We start from the raw sequence: 16,707 nt of genomic DNA on the forward strand, positions 1-16,707 counted from the left end.
TCTTTAAGAGCCCGCCAAGCCTTATGCTCCATTTTAACGGGCAAATTACAAGCTTTGCCATACACAAGATTGTAGGGCGTGGTTCCCAATGGTGTTTTGTATACCGTTCGGAAAGCCCATAAGACATCCGACAATTTTTGTGACCAATCTTTTCGATTCTTGTTTCTCACCTTTTCGAGAATTGCCTTCATTTGCCGGATAGACACTTCCACTTGCCCACTTGTTTGTGGGTGGTAGGCAAGGGCGGCCTTATGTGTCACTCCATGATTTTCCAACAATGACTTGAATGTGCTTTACCGGAAATGGGAGCCACTATCACTTATCACAACTTGTGGAGTTCTGAATCGGGGAAATATTGTGCCTTTGAACATATTCATCACAACCTTGGAGTCATTTGTTGGTGATGCGTCCGCCTCTATCCACTTCGAAACATAGTCCACAACGACCAAAATGTATTCATTGCTGCATGAGTTGGGAAATGGTCGTATGAAGCCTATACCCGAACAATTAAATAGCTCGATTTCAAGGATGTTGTTAAAGGGCATCTCATTCTATTTACGCATCACATGATTTAACCAAGTAGTGGATGTCTTTGAACATGGAGGGCCAATAGAATCCACCTTGCAGGATCTTGGCAATGGTTATTGAGGTGACCAAGTTTCCCCCATAGGCCGAATTGTGTACTCGATCAATGATTTCCATGCCCTTTTTTCTAGACACACATCTCCGGAACATCCCATCCCCACACTTATAGAATAAGTGGGGATCATTCCAAAAATATCTCTTGGCATCATGCCTCAATTTCCTCTTTTCTCTTGAGTCAATCTCATCCGGTAAAAACCCGTTTACCAAGTAACTAGCAAGGTCCGCGAACCATGGGGTTGTGGTGCTTACTCCCATAAGACTATCTTCTCTTAACCAGTATTTAATTGGCCCACTTTCATCTTAAATTCCATGATCTTCAACTGTTAACCGAGATAGGTGGTCGGCAATTTGCACCAATTTCATATGAGTAGGCATGTGAGTCCATCCTCTTGTTCCACCATAGTGACCACACCTTTCTTCAGCACTACATGAACGGGACTCACCCACTTACTATTCGTGATTTGGTAAATAATCCCCGCTTCTAGCAATTTTAAAACCTCATTTTCACAACTTCGGCCATTTTGAGGTTTATTATCCTTAGACCTTCAACCTTAGGTTGACTTCCTTCCTCTAAAATGAGCCGATGCATACACAAGTTTGGACTTAATCCCTTGATATCATCAATGTTATACCCTAGTGAGCTTTTGTGAGCTTTAAAGACTTTCAAAAGTTTTTGTTCTTGAGTCTCACTAAGGTTGGCATTGATTATCACGGAAAAAGACTCCCCCTCACCAAGAAAGGCATACTTGAGTGAGGTAGGTAAAGGCTTGAGTTGTACCTCTGGAGGGAGTAGTCCCTCCACCTTCTTCATGAGTTCATCATCGACCACATGATCTTCCTTTCTTTCCTTATCATGTAGGGAGATTTGGAATGTTCCTTCCGTTTCCGACTCTTCCCGAGCCACCGATTCCACTACTTCATCAATCACTTCAATAGTACATGCTCTTTCAACATTGTGGCCTTTCATCGAATTTGGAAGATTAAATTCGACTTTGTCACCCTCAATCCGGAAGGTTAGCCACCCATTTCTCACATCAATTGGCACTCCTCCGGTAGCCAAGAATGGCCTACCTAGGATAATGGGGGTATGGCTATTGTTGCACCTATTTTATTGATGATGACAAGTCCTTCACTTTTATATATCCCTCTAAATTAATGGTGTGTGCTAGACGTGTGTATGACAGATCCACAAGTAGATCGTATTTTCTCGGAAGAAAAGACGGGCGGTACTTGGATCATGTCTTGGATTGTGTCTAGAAATATGTAAGAGTATATAATGTGTGCTTACTCTTTTGTTCGGTCCATTAAATCACGGCTTATTATTTTGGACAAAATAATTTCAAGATAAGATGTTTTCCTAATAATTGTTTTTGATGGAAAATTATTTCATAGGATCTTCCTCAGTCTGCTCAAAAATATCTTTATGTTTTGTGGAGTTTGTGTTTGAGAAGTCAACTAAAAATATCATGGTCAAAGATTTGGTTTAAGATTAGTTGCCTAACTAAAAGATTTAATTTGGTTAACCTTTGCCAATTATATAAGGTAGACAAATCATTTGTTGATAAAAATAACCCAGACATACACGTGAGCTTGAGAGTCAAAAATAAGTTTCAGCAAAGATTAGTGGTGCATGTTCTTGAAAAGCGTTTTTTTGCAAATCTGTTTTTAAACGTGTCCTTGTTTTTCTCTTCTGAGTTTGCAAAATATTTTTTAAGCCGTGTTTTATAAGATCATTCTTGTGTACATAAGTTTTTATACTCATAAGAATATTTTGTCTCCGTCGTTCCAATTGTTGAACCATATAAGGAGACAATTTGTGTTGTAATTTTCTCCTTTGTGAGAGAGTGTTTTTGGGGTACGAGGTTGTACTCGAGTCGCACGATCGGGGTTGATCGTGGGGGTTTTCTTGGTAATCGAGTTTGGTTATAAAGGAAATATTAATAAGAGGGAGGGTGGACGTAGACCTTTAGAGAGTATGTCGAACCACGTTAAAAATCGTGTGTCTCTTGCTTTCTTTTATTTTGTTTGCTCTTGATTTTAGTTGTTTTTCTTTTTGGTTCACGTATTTACTCAAATTAACTATACAACACAACTCTGATTGTTTGAACAGTCACTAAGACTGTTCAATTGGCCTGTGTATTGTTTCAGAAGGAAATTCGTGAACGACCTTTCGCTTTAATTTCGCTTTAATTTTAAAAAGGGTAATTAATTCACTCCCTACCCCTCTTAAGTACCGGATCGATAAACTCAAAAATTGGTATCAGAGCCTCGTGCTCTTGATTGCCTTACCGCAAAGAGTTTGATCCTTTTAAGTTTATCGTTTTACTCTTTCTTTTTTTAAAGAATTCCAAATCTGTCAAATGTTCTGTCTTCGATGGCACGGACTATGGCTGGTGGAATAATCGTATGATGCATTTCATAGAAGGAACATATTATGAATGTTGGGTAATCATCGAAAATGGTCCCCTGGCTATCACTACCACCGATACCAATAGTGCGTCTAGTGTAAAAGTGCCCAAGGACTACACATCCGATTATTACAAAAAGGCGGAGAAGAATGCTAGGGCTATATCACTCCTGCAATCTAGAATTGGTGAATCAGAAACCAGTTGAATTGCAGGATGTAAAACGTCCAAACAAATTTGGGATAGTTTATAACTAGCCTATGAGGGGACCTTGCAAGTAAAGAAACAACGTATTGATCTCTTAATGCAACAATACGAATCTTTTAAAATGCACGAGGATGAACCAATAAAAAGTATGTCTTCACGCTTTTTAAATATAACTAACGAACTTTCAAATCTTGGTAGAAAATTTGAAACTGAGGACATTGTCCGTAAAACTTTAAGAAGTCTTACCAAGAAATGGCGACAAAAGGTCACGGCTATTGAAGAGTGTAAGGATTTAACCACTCTCACCTATGAAGCTTTAATGGGATCTCTTATGGCACACGAAATAACTCTTGATAATGACGCCGAAGAGAAACCCAAAGCTAAGGGTCTAGCCTTGAATGCCATCTAAAGAGATAATGAAAGTGATCTTGAGGAGAAAGTTGCCTTGCTATCTAAAAGAATTGCCAAAATAATTAGAAAGCAAAATCAAGGAAAGTTCGAAAGTTATAAACCAAAGAAATATGTTTCTTCGTCTTCCTCATCACGTTCTTTATCTAGAATGGGATGTTTCAAATGCGGTGAACGGGATCATCAGATCCGAAATTGCCCCAAATGGGAAAAAGAAAAAACTAAGGATAAACGTAAAAAGTCTAAGTAGGAGTGCAAACGTGCAATGATAGCTGCTGTATGGGGTGAGTCAAATTTAGAGGACGAGGAACCTTCTGAAAATGAGAAAGATGAGAAGTTCTGCCTACGGTCTACCTACAAGCCTAGATCTCAACGAAAAAGGGATGACAACTCTCTTAGGTGTCTCATGGCTCACTCTGATACATCGGATAGCGAATCCGAAGATGAGGTAAATCTCTCAAATCTCAAAATTAAGATTAGGTCTTTGTCTAAAGAAAAAATTGTAAGATTGCTTGATGAGACTTTGGATACTAGTTATGAACAAAACAAGCGTCTTAAGTCTATGCAATCTGAAATTGAAAGTATTGCGGAGTAGAATATAGAGTTAAGACGAAATCTGAAGAACATACAGAAAGAAACAGTCGACCAGACTGTTCAATCTGAACTCACTGCTGAAAATGAGTCTCTTGTTAACAAAATTCACGCTTTAACAAATGAACTAAATGAGATTAAAAGAATGCATGTTACTAGTTCACCCTCTTATTCTGAAATTTGTTCTAATTTTGATAGACTTAATAATGACTATAATTCTCTCCTTGCTAAGAACAAAAAGTTTCTCGTAGTAGTCAACAATCTTGAAATTGATTTAAGTAATGCGAGAAATGTAGTTGCTAAATGGGAAGGTAGTACTACCGTCCATGATTTTCTAGTCAATTAATCTAAGAACAATAATAAACTTGGATTAGGCTACGACTCGCGTTCTGATTTCAGACAACGCGATTCTCAATATTGTACTGTCTGGATCCCTGAACAGAAAGTAAACACTCCTCTCGTCTGTTCAATTCAGACTGACGCCAGTGCTGTTGAGATTAAAAGACCTAAACCCATTGAGAGAGATTTTCGCAAGCATAAGTACGTGGGTGTACCTGAATATACTCTTTGCAAATTTTGTGGACACACAAGCCACGTATTTAATGCTTGTAAAAAACGCTTAGGTCATTTGGATCGAAACATAAGAGTTGTTAAGAAAATTTGGATTAGAAAAGATATTTTAGATACCGTTCGTCATAAGAAGGGACCCAAACTTGTTTGGGTTCCCAAATCATCTAACTAATTCTCTTTTGGAGGGCCATATGAGAGGAGGCAGCCATTGGTATTTTGATAGCGGAAGTTCACGACACATGACAGGTAATAGAAACCAATTCCTCTCATTATCGGCCTACGATGGTGGAAATGTGACATTTGGAGACAATAAAAAAGATGAAGTAATTGGTATTGGCAAAGTCGGTAAGTCTCTTTCACATTCCATTGATGATGTGCTGCTTGTAGAGGGTCTCAAACACAATTTCCTTAGTATTTCTCAATTATGTGACAAAGGAAATAAAGTGGAGTTTCATGCAAACCTTTGTTATGTAATCAAAGAAAGTACTACTGAAATTGTTCTTCAAGGTAAGAGAGTTTTTTTTTTTTTTTTTTTGGTAAAGGTAAGTATATTAGATCAAAAAATAATTACATCATCCAGAGTATTTCTAACATGTACAAGCTAATGCTAGCCTTTAATGCTCAAAATCCATGATCTATCTCTACTAGGTATGACACTAGTATTTCTAGCCCAGAATCTAGCAATTACATCGTCCATAATTTTCCTAACAATAAAACGAGGATGAGATACAAAACTTTCGACCCTAGCCTTGTTTCTTGCAGTCCATATAACATAAGTAAGACCAACATGACACGAACAAATAATCTTCCTTTGCAGCATACTTCTTGACCTGTCACTGGAACTCCATTGCACTAACATAGAAGGGGAAAAAGACACTCCCAACTTATGTTGCAGAAGAGTCACACACCTGGTACTAAACTGACAAGAGGAGAACAGATGCATATGACTCTCATCATCAGAGTTGCATAAGAAGCACACTGTTTCCTGTCCAAAACCCATATGAACCATCCTACCACGAGTAAGAAGTCTCTACAACTGGGCTGCCCAAAATATGAAGGACCATTTTGGGACATTCAAAGAATTCCAGCAAACATGTCTCCATGACACTTTAGTTCTCTTCTGTCTTAACCAGTGGTAACCATCAGAAACACTGTATGCTTTATCAGTATCCAGCCATTGATCATTATGGTAGGCTTGCTTGAAAGTAACCATTGTATGAGCAATCTTCTTCCATGTCCAGCTACAATCAAGAGGAGGACTATAACTGGACCAATGGATTCCTTTCAAATAAACATGATTTACCCAACGAACCCATAAATAATCCTTTTTATTTGCAAGACACCATATGTATTTGCCCACCATAGCCTTGTTCCAGATTTTTAAAGCTTTGATTGCCAGTCCACCTTCCTCTTTAGGAGTACAACAGTGATCCCAACTGACATTAGGAGCCCTCATATAAGAATCTTTGCCACTCCACAAATAATTTCTACATAAGGCTTCAATTTTGTTTAGAATGCCATTGGGAATGAGAAACATGCTAGACCAATATGAATGCAGGGAGGTTAAAACAGAATTGACAAGAGCCAACCTTCCAGCATAGGAAAGATGCTTAGCCCCCCAAGATCTGATTCTTGCAGTAATTCTGTCAGTAAGTAGGATGCCATCATTCTTACTAAGTTTCTTAGATGAGATAGGGACCCCCAAATATTTAAATGGAAGATCACCTTTTCTGAATCCATAAACTTGCATTATATCATTCATAAGAGACCCTTTCACCCCATTAAAATAAATATCTCATTTCTCCTTGTTCAAACACAGACCACTTGCTTTAGAGAAAGAGGAGAAAGCTTTTAATTACCACATTATAGAAGAAGCATTACCCTTAGAGAACATCAACAGATCATCAACAAAAAGCAAGTGATTGAGTTTCAGGGGGCCACAAAGAGGATGGAAAGTAAAATCATCTTGATTACTTACAACACTAAGGATCCTAGACATGTACTCCATACACACTGTAAACAACAAAGGGGAAAGAGGATCTCCCTGTCTAAGGCCTCTTCTGCCTTTAAAAAATCCAAAAGAATTGCCATGGAGAGAGTGCGAGTAAGCAGTGGAAGTGACACGGGTCATGATTTTATCAATAAAAGAAGGAGGGAATTTTAGGGCAATAAGCATTTCCTTCAAAAAAAGTCCACTCAATGTTGTCATAAGCTTTCCTAAGGTCAATTTTAATAAGACATCTAGGGAAGGCAGACTTTCTCTTCTACTGTCTCACAATGTCCTGACAAATTAACACATTTTCCACAATATTTCTCCCTTTAATGAAACCTCCTTGATTAGGACTCACTATATCAGGAAGCACCTCACTTAACCTATTGCACAACAGTTTAGCTATACATTTGTAGATAGTATTACAACATGCAATAGGCCTAAACTCAAGCACACTGGTAGGATGGGTAACTTTAGGAATAACCGTGATCAGGGTAGCATTCAACTGCTTCAACAGAGAACCAGAGTGAAAAAAATCCATGATAGCATCACATACCTCTGTACCAATGACAGACCAAGAATCTTTAAAGAACTGGCTAGAAAAGCCATCAGGTCCAGGAGCCTTGTTAGAAGGAATAGAAAATAAGCATTGCTTGATTTCTTTATGAGTAACAGGTTTCATAAAGATAGAAGCATGTTGTTCAGTGATCAAATTCCCAGTCCTAACAGTAGGAACATGGACTAGGAACATGGATTGGAGAGGTGAATTTACTAGACCCAAGTAGATTAGTATAGAATTCAAGGAAAGCCTCTTCAATTTGGACATGATCCTCTTTGACCACCCCATGAATGTCCTGGATAGTCAAAATTTTATTGTGAATATGACGAGCTTTGATATGCCTATGGAAAAAACCAGTGTTCTCAACTCCTTCTTTAAGGCAGTCAACTTTAGCCTTTTGTCTTAAAAAACTCAATTGAGCTTTATGGAGGGTTGAATAGTTGGCAGTAGCTTTCTGTTCAGCTTCTCTAAGGGTAAGATCATCAGGCTTTAGATGAAGCTGAGTGATACGTGTCTTTTATATGATATTTTACACCCTATTTTACACGCATTTCAGAGCTCAATTATGTAGTTTAAAGCTACTATTTGCCCCATTTTGTCTACCTTCGTATTTTTATGTAATATTGCAGTATTTATGCGGAAATGAGTAGATATTGAGCTAAATCTGTCCCCGAGTATCTTGCACTGCATATGTCATGAAGTATTTACTCAAGGAACGAGCTTGGTGCGCATTTCGAGGCCTGAAAGACAACTTTACAAAGAATTTAGAAGTGGACTACCAGTTATAAGAGTCGATCGAGTGGTCTTCACAGTCGATCGACCAACACACGACTTACAGGTGCTACTGTTCAGCATAGTTCAGTCGATCGACCGGCTGATATGGTCGATCGACCAAACCGTTAATTCTGACGTGAATTAATAGAACGAGATTTCCAAAGCCCATTGTATATTAGGTTTAGGAATTAGTGTTACGCGATATTCTATATAACGTAACCTAGGTTTTCAGGATAATGATCAAGCTTTAATCCAGTTTAATCAAGTTATTAATCATCCAATTCATTAGGGTTAATTCATTAGTTTAGTTGTTTTCCGTCAACAAAGTAATCTTTGCATTCGGTTTTGATCTTTATTCCTACTTCCAATCGGTATTTCCCTGTTCTATTATTGAATATTCGCTACTTTATTTTCGTTCATAGTATAGAATTGCTAGATTAGTTTCCCGAAGCCGAAATTATCGTCTTATGTTATTTGTTTGTACAATTATTTCAATCATGAATTCAGTAGTTTTATTCCTTAATCTTATTGTTGTTTTCGTCATAGTCATGAGTAGCTAAATACCCTGTGCTAGAATGTAAGGAATCTGTAGAAGTAGGCGGCATTAGAATAGTAGACCTGGAATCGCGCCATGGTCGATCGACTGGGTTCCCTGGTCGATCGACTGGCCACGTGAGTTCTACCTTCGTTTTAATTAATTTAATTGCTATGTTTGACGAATCGAGTACACGCGACGAGTTGAATGCCTAGGATTTGACCGACCCAATAAAGATCGAAAGATAGGGAAGGGAGATAGCCTACCTAATTAAGACGACTAAATTAATAAGATCGAGAGATGAGTTAATTTAGCCTTTTAGTCACTTTTCAGGACAAAAGTTAGTATTAGTGATATTAGGGACCTGTAGTGAGATCGAAAGATGATACCTGTAACAATGGACCGAGAGGACTTCTTATTTTCCCGTCTCACGTGTTTGTTTTTAGACCTACCTAGTATACTGCCGCCAAAACTATAGTGAACCAACCATCTTAGCACCCTTTTAATATTTGTTTTCGTCCGTTTATTTAGTTTACTGTCTTTTATTGCCTTTAGCTATAGACCAAATCAAAGCAAACCCCCACTCACTTGTTACTTTAAAGACTAAAATCAGATAACTATTAATTGCATCGCCTCCCTGTGGTTCGATCCTGACTGCCACTAGCTATAGTAGTAGTTTTGACATATAAATATTATTTTTGGTGCTCACAACGACAGGCATCAAATTTTGGCGCCGTTGTCGGGGAGGCAATTGTTTAAAATGTTTAGTTGTTTTAGTTTTAGTCTTTCTATTAGTTTAAGGGACATCTTTTCCTTAAACTATTCTCATATTCTACTTGTAGTTTCTTCTTATGCGCAGGTCACAGGGTGGTGAATTACTACCGTTCAATCTAGAGATTGAGAAGACTTTGCGTGAGTTGAGACGATCATCTAGGGTATTGCCGACATAGGAAGAGCTGAGTACTCTGTCTAGTTACTACGAGAAAGAGCTCTTTGAGGAGGATCCACCTTCGTCACCTATTTCCACTTCCTCAGCTGAGACCGTCACATCTCCAGACATGGCTGAAGAAGCAAGTATAGCCAGTCACTCTGAGCCGACAGCTGAGAATCTCTATAAGGGATTCGCATTACCTGGGACGGATGGAAAATTCGAGCCGAAGCCATCCTATATCAACTTGGTTGAGAGAAACCAATTCGGGGGAGCTGCAAATGAAGATGCGGCCAAACACATGGAGATTTTCATCGATTATCGGTGTGACCCAGGACAAGGTGAAGGAGACCATGTTCATATTCTCTCTTTGTGATGCTGCAAGGGAGTGGTACAGAGACCTGGATCGAGCTGCTAACGGGATCACTGATTGGAAGTCGCTGGCCTTAGCATTTTACAAGAAATAGTTCTCTGCCTCGAAGACAAATGCCATTAGAGCTCAGATCACGAGCTTTAAACAGGGTCCTGATGAGAATTTTCATGAGGCGTGGGTCCGTTTCAAGAAGCTGGTGCGAACTATTCCACATCATGGGTTCGAGAAATGGAGCCTATGCAATCAGTTTTATAATGGGCTTTATGACGATCAGAGGGCTATCCTGGATGCGGCAACAAATGGTAGATTCCAGGAGAATGTTGGAGAGACCAAGGGGTGGAAATTTATTAATGATCTGGCCACCCACAAAGCTGAGTATGGAAATTCCAGGGGAAATCAAAGGAGAAGTGCTGAGTCTCCTTCTGTAGCTGCATTAGAGGCTCTCACGGCGAGATTTGATAAGTACGAGTTGGGAGGAGCTTCAAAAGGAGGGATCTATCATGTGAATGCTTTTTCAGACGGTCCTTTCGTCTGCAAGAGATATGGAGGAGAAGGACATGTTTCAGACAACTCACGCAAAGTCTTCTCAAGCTAGAGAGGCCGGGATGAAGATGTTAGAGAGCGAAATTGCTCAATTGGCTAGCAAGAGTGCAACTCGAGCTTCGGGACATTTACCGTCGCATACGGATCAAAAGGAGACCCTTAATGCTATTACTTTGAGGAGTGGGTCTACCCTTGATGGGCCCGCTATGGTCGAGGAAGCTACTGAAAAAGATGAGGTGGAACCAAGTAAGAAGAAGGCAGTGACGGATAGTGGCAAGAAAAAGACAATCAGTAGTTATGTCAGTCGATCGACTGACATACCTAGTCGATCGACCAGTCCGCGAAGTGAAACAGCTTATGTTCCTGTAGAAGTCAGTCGATCGACTGATATGCATGGTCGATCGATTGACAACGCTGCTGATGGTGAGTCTTTTCATCCTCCAAGGCCAAATAACTTGAGGGACCACTTGTTTCGGGGTACGACTACTCCGAAAGTATTGAGGCAAGACCCAAATGTTGATGGGTCAGTTTCGGTTCCGAAATATGACCCGATGACGATTAATGGTTCATTTTTGAGACGGTCTGAAGAGGGTTCGAGATTCAACAAGGAGAAGGTAGTGGATTTTCAGCCTAAATCCACTGACGCCGGCGTGAGAGATTTAGAGGAGAGGGCTAAGTTGCTTCTTTCAGCCCCCTATCCGGAGAGATTGGTGCCGACAAAGGAACAGGTATCGTTTAACAAATTTGAAAATGTTATTCGTAGCTTAAACGTACAAGTTCCTTTTATTGAGTTAGTTAATCAAGTGCCTGCTTACATGAAATTTATGAAGCAACACTTATCTAAAAAGAAGTCACTTAAAACTGTGCAATCTGTGGCACTAACTGAGGAGTCATGTTCTTATTTGACCCACACTGCACCTCAAAAGCTAGAAGACCCATGTAGCTTTTCAGTCCCATGTAGTATTGGCACTTTTTCTATTGAGAAGGCCTTGTGTGACCTAGGAGCCAGTAATAGTGTAATGCCCTTGAGTCTTGCTATGAAGTTGAAATTGACTAGGTTTGCAGTTACCAACATGACAGTACAAATGGCTGATCGATCTGCGGTCCAGCCAATAGGAGTCTTAGAGGACATTCCTGTGCAAATAGGAAAGTTCTTCTTCCCTGTCGACTTCGTTGTACTAGATATGCCCGAGAATACCCACATTCCTATTATATTGGGTAGACCATTTCTGCACACTGCTGGTGCAGTTATAGATGTTGGTCCAGGGACTCTGACCTTCAAAGTGGGGAAGCACTCCATTGTCTTTGCCCAGACAGCTAAGAAGAAAGACCCTATGTGGCCCGTCACTTGTAATACGGTTTCTGAAAAGAAATCTTATTTTATGCTATCTGATATGCCTGTCTCTATGCCTGTTTCTGCTATAACACCTCCGCCCCAGATTGGGAGCAAATTGGAGGAAGATTCTTCTGTTTTTGATGTTGCAGGAGGTGGTTAGGGGAAGGAAGAGCCGCATGTTGCTCCGGCTGTGAAGGAGCCAATCGTTCAAAGAGGCGGCCTAGGATGTGTTAACTGATGAGGAGCCTGATGAGGAGCCAGTCAAAGTGACGGAGTCCAATCTGGATTCTGATGAGCCGGATGAGGTCATTGCTTGGGAAAAATGTTGAAGCTGTTGATCCGTTGAGTTCTGCGGATGTTAGAGTTGAGAAGCGTGCAGCTGAGAAGATGTGCACTGTAGAGGCTACTTCTTGTAGCCAGAAGCCGAGCAAGTGGGCCATTCCGTGGCCGTTCTTGATCAACTATAAGTTGATCGAATGCTTTATAAAACACTTTATTTGCTTTCGTTAAACTTTTTCTTATATTGCTTTTTGTGTGTCTTTTATATGATGTTTGAGGAAGTTTGATGCGTGTCTTTTATATGATGTTTTACACCCTACTTTACACGCATTTCAGAGCTCAATTATGTAGTTTAAAGCTACTATTTGCCCCATTTCGTCTACTTTCATATTTTTATGTAATATTGCAGATTTATGCGGAAATGAGTAGATATTGAGCTAAATCCGTCCCCGAGTATGTTGCATTGCATTTGTCATGAAGTATTTACTCAGGGAACGAGCTTGGTACGCATTTCGAGGCCTGAAAGACAACTTTACGAAGAATTTAGAAGCGGACTACAGATTATAGCGATCGATCGATGGTCTTCATGGTCGATCGACCAACGACGATTCTGTGAGCTCTGTTTCAAAGCATAGTTCAGTCGATCGACCGGCTGATATGGTCGATCGACCAAACCGTTAATTCTGACGTGAATTAATAGAACAAGATTTCCAAAGGCCATTGTATATTAGGTTTAGGAATTAGTGTTACGCGATATTCTATATAACGTAACCTAGGTTTTCATGATAATGATCAAGCTTTAATCCAGTTTAATCAAGTCTTTAATCATCAAATTCATTAGGGTTAATTCATTAGTTTAGTTGTTTTCCGTCAACAAAGTAATCTTTGCATTCGGTTTTGATCTTTATTCCTACTTCCAATCGGTATTTCTCTGTTCTATTATTGAATATTCGCTGCTTTATTTTCGTTCATAGTATAGAATTGCTAGATTAGTTTCCCGAAGCCGAAATTATCGTCTTATGTTATTTGTTTGTACAATTCTTTCAATCATGAATTCAGTAGTTTTATTCCTTAATCTTACTGTTGTTTTCGTCATAGTCATGAGTAGCTAAATACCCTGTGCTAGGATGTAGGGAATATGTAGAAGTAGGCGGCATTAGAATAGTAGACCTGGAATCGCGCCATGGTCGATCGACTGGCCACGTGAGTTCTACCTTCGTTTTAATTAATTTAATTGCTATGTTTGACGAATCGAGTGCACGCGACTAGTTGAATGCCTAGAATTTGACCGACCCAATAAAGATCGAAAGATAGGGAAGGGAGATAGCCTACCTAATTAAGATGATTAAATTAATAAGATCGAGAGATGAGTTAATTTAGCCTTTTAGTCACTTTTCAAGACGAAAGTTAGTATTAGTGATATTAGGGACCTGTAGTGAGATCGAAAGATGCTACCTGTAAGAATGGACCGAGAGGACTTCTTATTTTCCCATCTCACGTGTTTGTTTTTAGACCTACCTAGTATACTGCCGCCGAAACTATAGTGAACCAACCATCTTAGCACCCTTTTAATATTTGTTTTCGTTCGTTTATTTAGTTTACTCTCTTTTATTGCCTTTAGCTATAGACTAAATCAAAGCAAACCCCCACTCACTTGTTACTTTAAAGACTAAAATCAGACAACTATTAATTGCATCGCCTCCCTGTGGTTCGACCCTGACTGCCACTAGCTATAGTAGTAGTTTGGACTTATAAATATTATTTTTGGTGCTCACAACGACAGGCATCACTGAGTTTGAATGGAGTCCAGGAGATATCTAGCCAGTTCAGCAGCATTCTCAATGTCAGAAAACTTAGCCTTATTTAACATCCTGAGAGGCTTCTTGATATTTTTCAGCTTGTTAACAACTTGAAACATTTTGACACCCCCATACTCTTTGCTCCATTCAGTTTGAACAATATTAAGAAAATCACTTGCTTGTCCCCAAATGTTGAAGTATCTGAAAGAAGGCTTCCTCAATACAGTATTAGGTCTTCTATAGCAAATGCATGGATTATGATCAAATAATCCTTCATTCATGAAAAAGACATAACCATCAAGATATTTTCTCAACCACTCATGATTGATAAGGAATCTGTCAATCCTGGAAAAGACTATAGTATTAAGAGCCTGTTTATTATTCTAGGTATAAAAAGAACCCTTAGCCTGAATATCCCATAATTCACAATAATCAACACACTCCCTGAAATCCTCTAATTCACTCCAGAGAACCGGGCTTCCCAGTCTTTCATTAAAATGTAAAAGACTGTTGAAGTCACCTCCAACACACCAGGCCTCATCACAGTTATCCTTGATATCCTTTAACTCTTGCCACAACTGAATCCTATTGATACGTGCATTTTATATAGTCTTTTTAGTCTATTCTTGCACGCATCTTTATGCTATTTTAGTAGTTATTTGCTACGAATATGCCCCGAATTGCATACTTTGGAAGTTCTTGTATTAATTGCAGGAATGAGCTTAGAGATGCGGAATCAAGCCTAAAACATGTCCCTACGCATGCATTTAGGAGATGAGTTGAGTCGGAGCTTGGGAAGTACCATTTTGAGATGCGCATTGGAGTAAGGAAGTTAGGCGAGCCAAGAGAGTGCTTCAATTTGCTAGTTCCTGCTTGTAAGAGCCATATCTAGAGTTCTACAACATTTATTAAGGTGATTCCAGTTGGAGGTAAAAGCTTATCCTCTTAGCTTTCCAACGCCACCAACCACGCCCTATTTGTCCAAGTAACGAAGGAATGGCAGCCGTTTGTAGTTCAGTGCGCGAAGCAGGAATTACGCGCAGAGAAGTGCTCGATCGAGAACTATTTCTATTCGATCGAGAGCCCATTTGCTCGATCGAGAGCTACTTCTTCTCGATCGAGTGATTAAAGGGAAAGAAGTCCTCGATCGAGAGGAATTGTTCTCAATCGAGAGGAATGCTAAGGAATATCACTCGATCGAGAGCCTTAAATGCTCGATCGAGCAACAATCTTTGACGGGCTTGGCCTGTTTCGTTAATTAGGTTTTATTATGTTATGTTTTTCCTATAAATAAGGCTTGCACGCCAGTTTTAGGAGGATGCGGAGGGACTGCACGTTACTCTTCTCCCCTTCTTTATACACTGTTACTTTTCTTCTTGCTCATTTTCCGGATCACTTAATTCAGTAATTCCTTCCCTTATTCTCTTTTAATACTTATTTCTTCTTTAATTATTGTCATTGCTTATTTTATTATGAGTAGCTAATTCCCCGTAGTATGCTAGGATTAGGGAAGCCGTGGTAGAGATGTTTTAATTGACTTAATCAGATTAGTCTTGCGATAAGAATTGTTTTGGGCAATTTAATTGTTATCAGGTTGAATGTATGCATGCAGGAGACCATAAATCTAGTCAACCCCGACCTGGATCGAAAGATTGGAAGGGAAGGCTTGCTTAATTACAATAGGGTATCGTAGTGAGGGCGAAAGTTAAGCTATTTACGCTCTAGGGCGGTCTAAGGACCGAAAGGTGACGACCATAGCTCTTCTTATCATTAGTCAAATCACCATAGTATTTCCGATAGTGTAGCTGCCACGGTGGACCGACTCTTAGCATACTTCCTTTCTCTTATTGTTAATTTCCCTTATCCCTTTTCTCTTGCCGTAGCCTCAGTAGTATAATCAAAACAACCAAAACCCCCATTTGTGACATCAGATAGATAGAATAGACAAATAGATAGTACACCGCCTCCCTGTGGAGATCGACCCTACTTACCGCTGACTTCTGTTAGTAGTACTTAGGTATTTTATTTTTGGTACGAAACGACAGTATCAAATTTTGGCGCCGTTGCCGGGGAGGCAATCTATTTATTTATTTGTTTAATTTTATCTGTTTCTAGCCTCAGGGGATTTTTCCCTTGAGGTCGTTTAATCTTTTTCCTTGAGTGCTGTTTTGATAGGCCTTACAGGTTCTACCTAGACAGTTCTAGGTGAAAGATCGTCAAAGGGAAGGCTTTAGTACCTTTGACCTGTCACCCATGTCCCATTATATGGCACAGCAGGTGATTTACTGCGGGAGATGTGGTCGCTTTGGGCATAATGCGATTTTTTTGTTTGGCGAGAGAATGACGAAGTTTACGCGTTCCAACAGCGTAGTCGAGCTAGTCAGCGGCTGTAGTTGTGCCGCCACATCCACCCTATCAATGGCCACCGCAACAAGATCTTCCCGATATACAAGAAGAAGAGATTGCGGAGTGAAATCCTTGATGGAGACACTTGCATTCCAAGCGCAAGAATATGTCTCGCGAGTTGATAAGCTCGAGTCCGTAATTGCTCGATTAGCGGTGAGATACAGATAGAATAGATCGCGGAGCTGACATATTTAATGGGGACGCTTGTATCCCAAGTGCAAGAGAGTGACAGACATATGGACGCTCGAATCCTTGAGCTGGAGTCACAAATAGCTCGATTAGCGGTGAGTCGGATAATGGGCAACGAGAAGAGGTATACCTTGCCGAGAGCGGTTTTTCCCATGAAGAAACTGTGTTGC

General features: G+C 39.8%; 1 non-coding gene across 1 annotated transcript; it reads right to left on the minus strand.

Annotated features, from left to right (window-relative positions):
- Positions 1 to 10,100: 10,100 nt before the first annotated feature.
- Positions 10,101 to 10,207, minus strand: LOC141603892 (small nucleolar RNA R71). The gene has a single exon (XR_012525730.1). It is a non-coding gene; the product is annotated as a small nucleolar RNA R71 (small nucleolar RNA).
- Positions 10,208 to 16,707: the final 6,500 nt, after the last annotated feature.

This window comes from Silene latifolia, chromosome 9, assembly GCF_048544455.1.
Source record: "Silene latifolia isolate original U9 population chromosome 9, ASM4854445v1, whole genome shotgun sequence".
NCBI lineage: Eukaryota > Viridiplantae > Streptophyta > Magnoliopsida > Caryophyllales > Caryophyllaceae > Silene > Silene latifolia.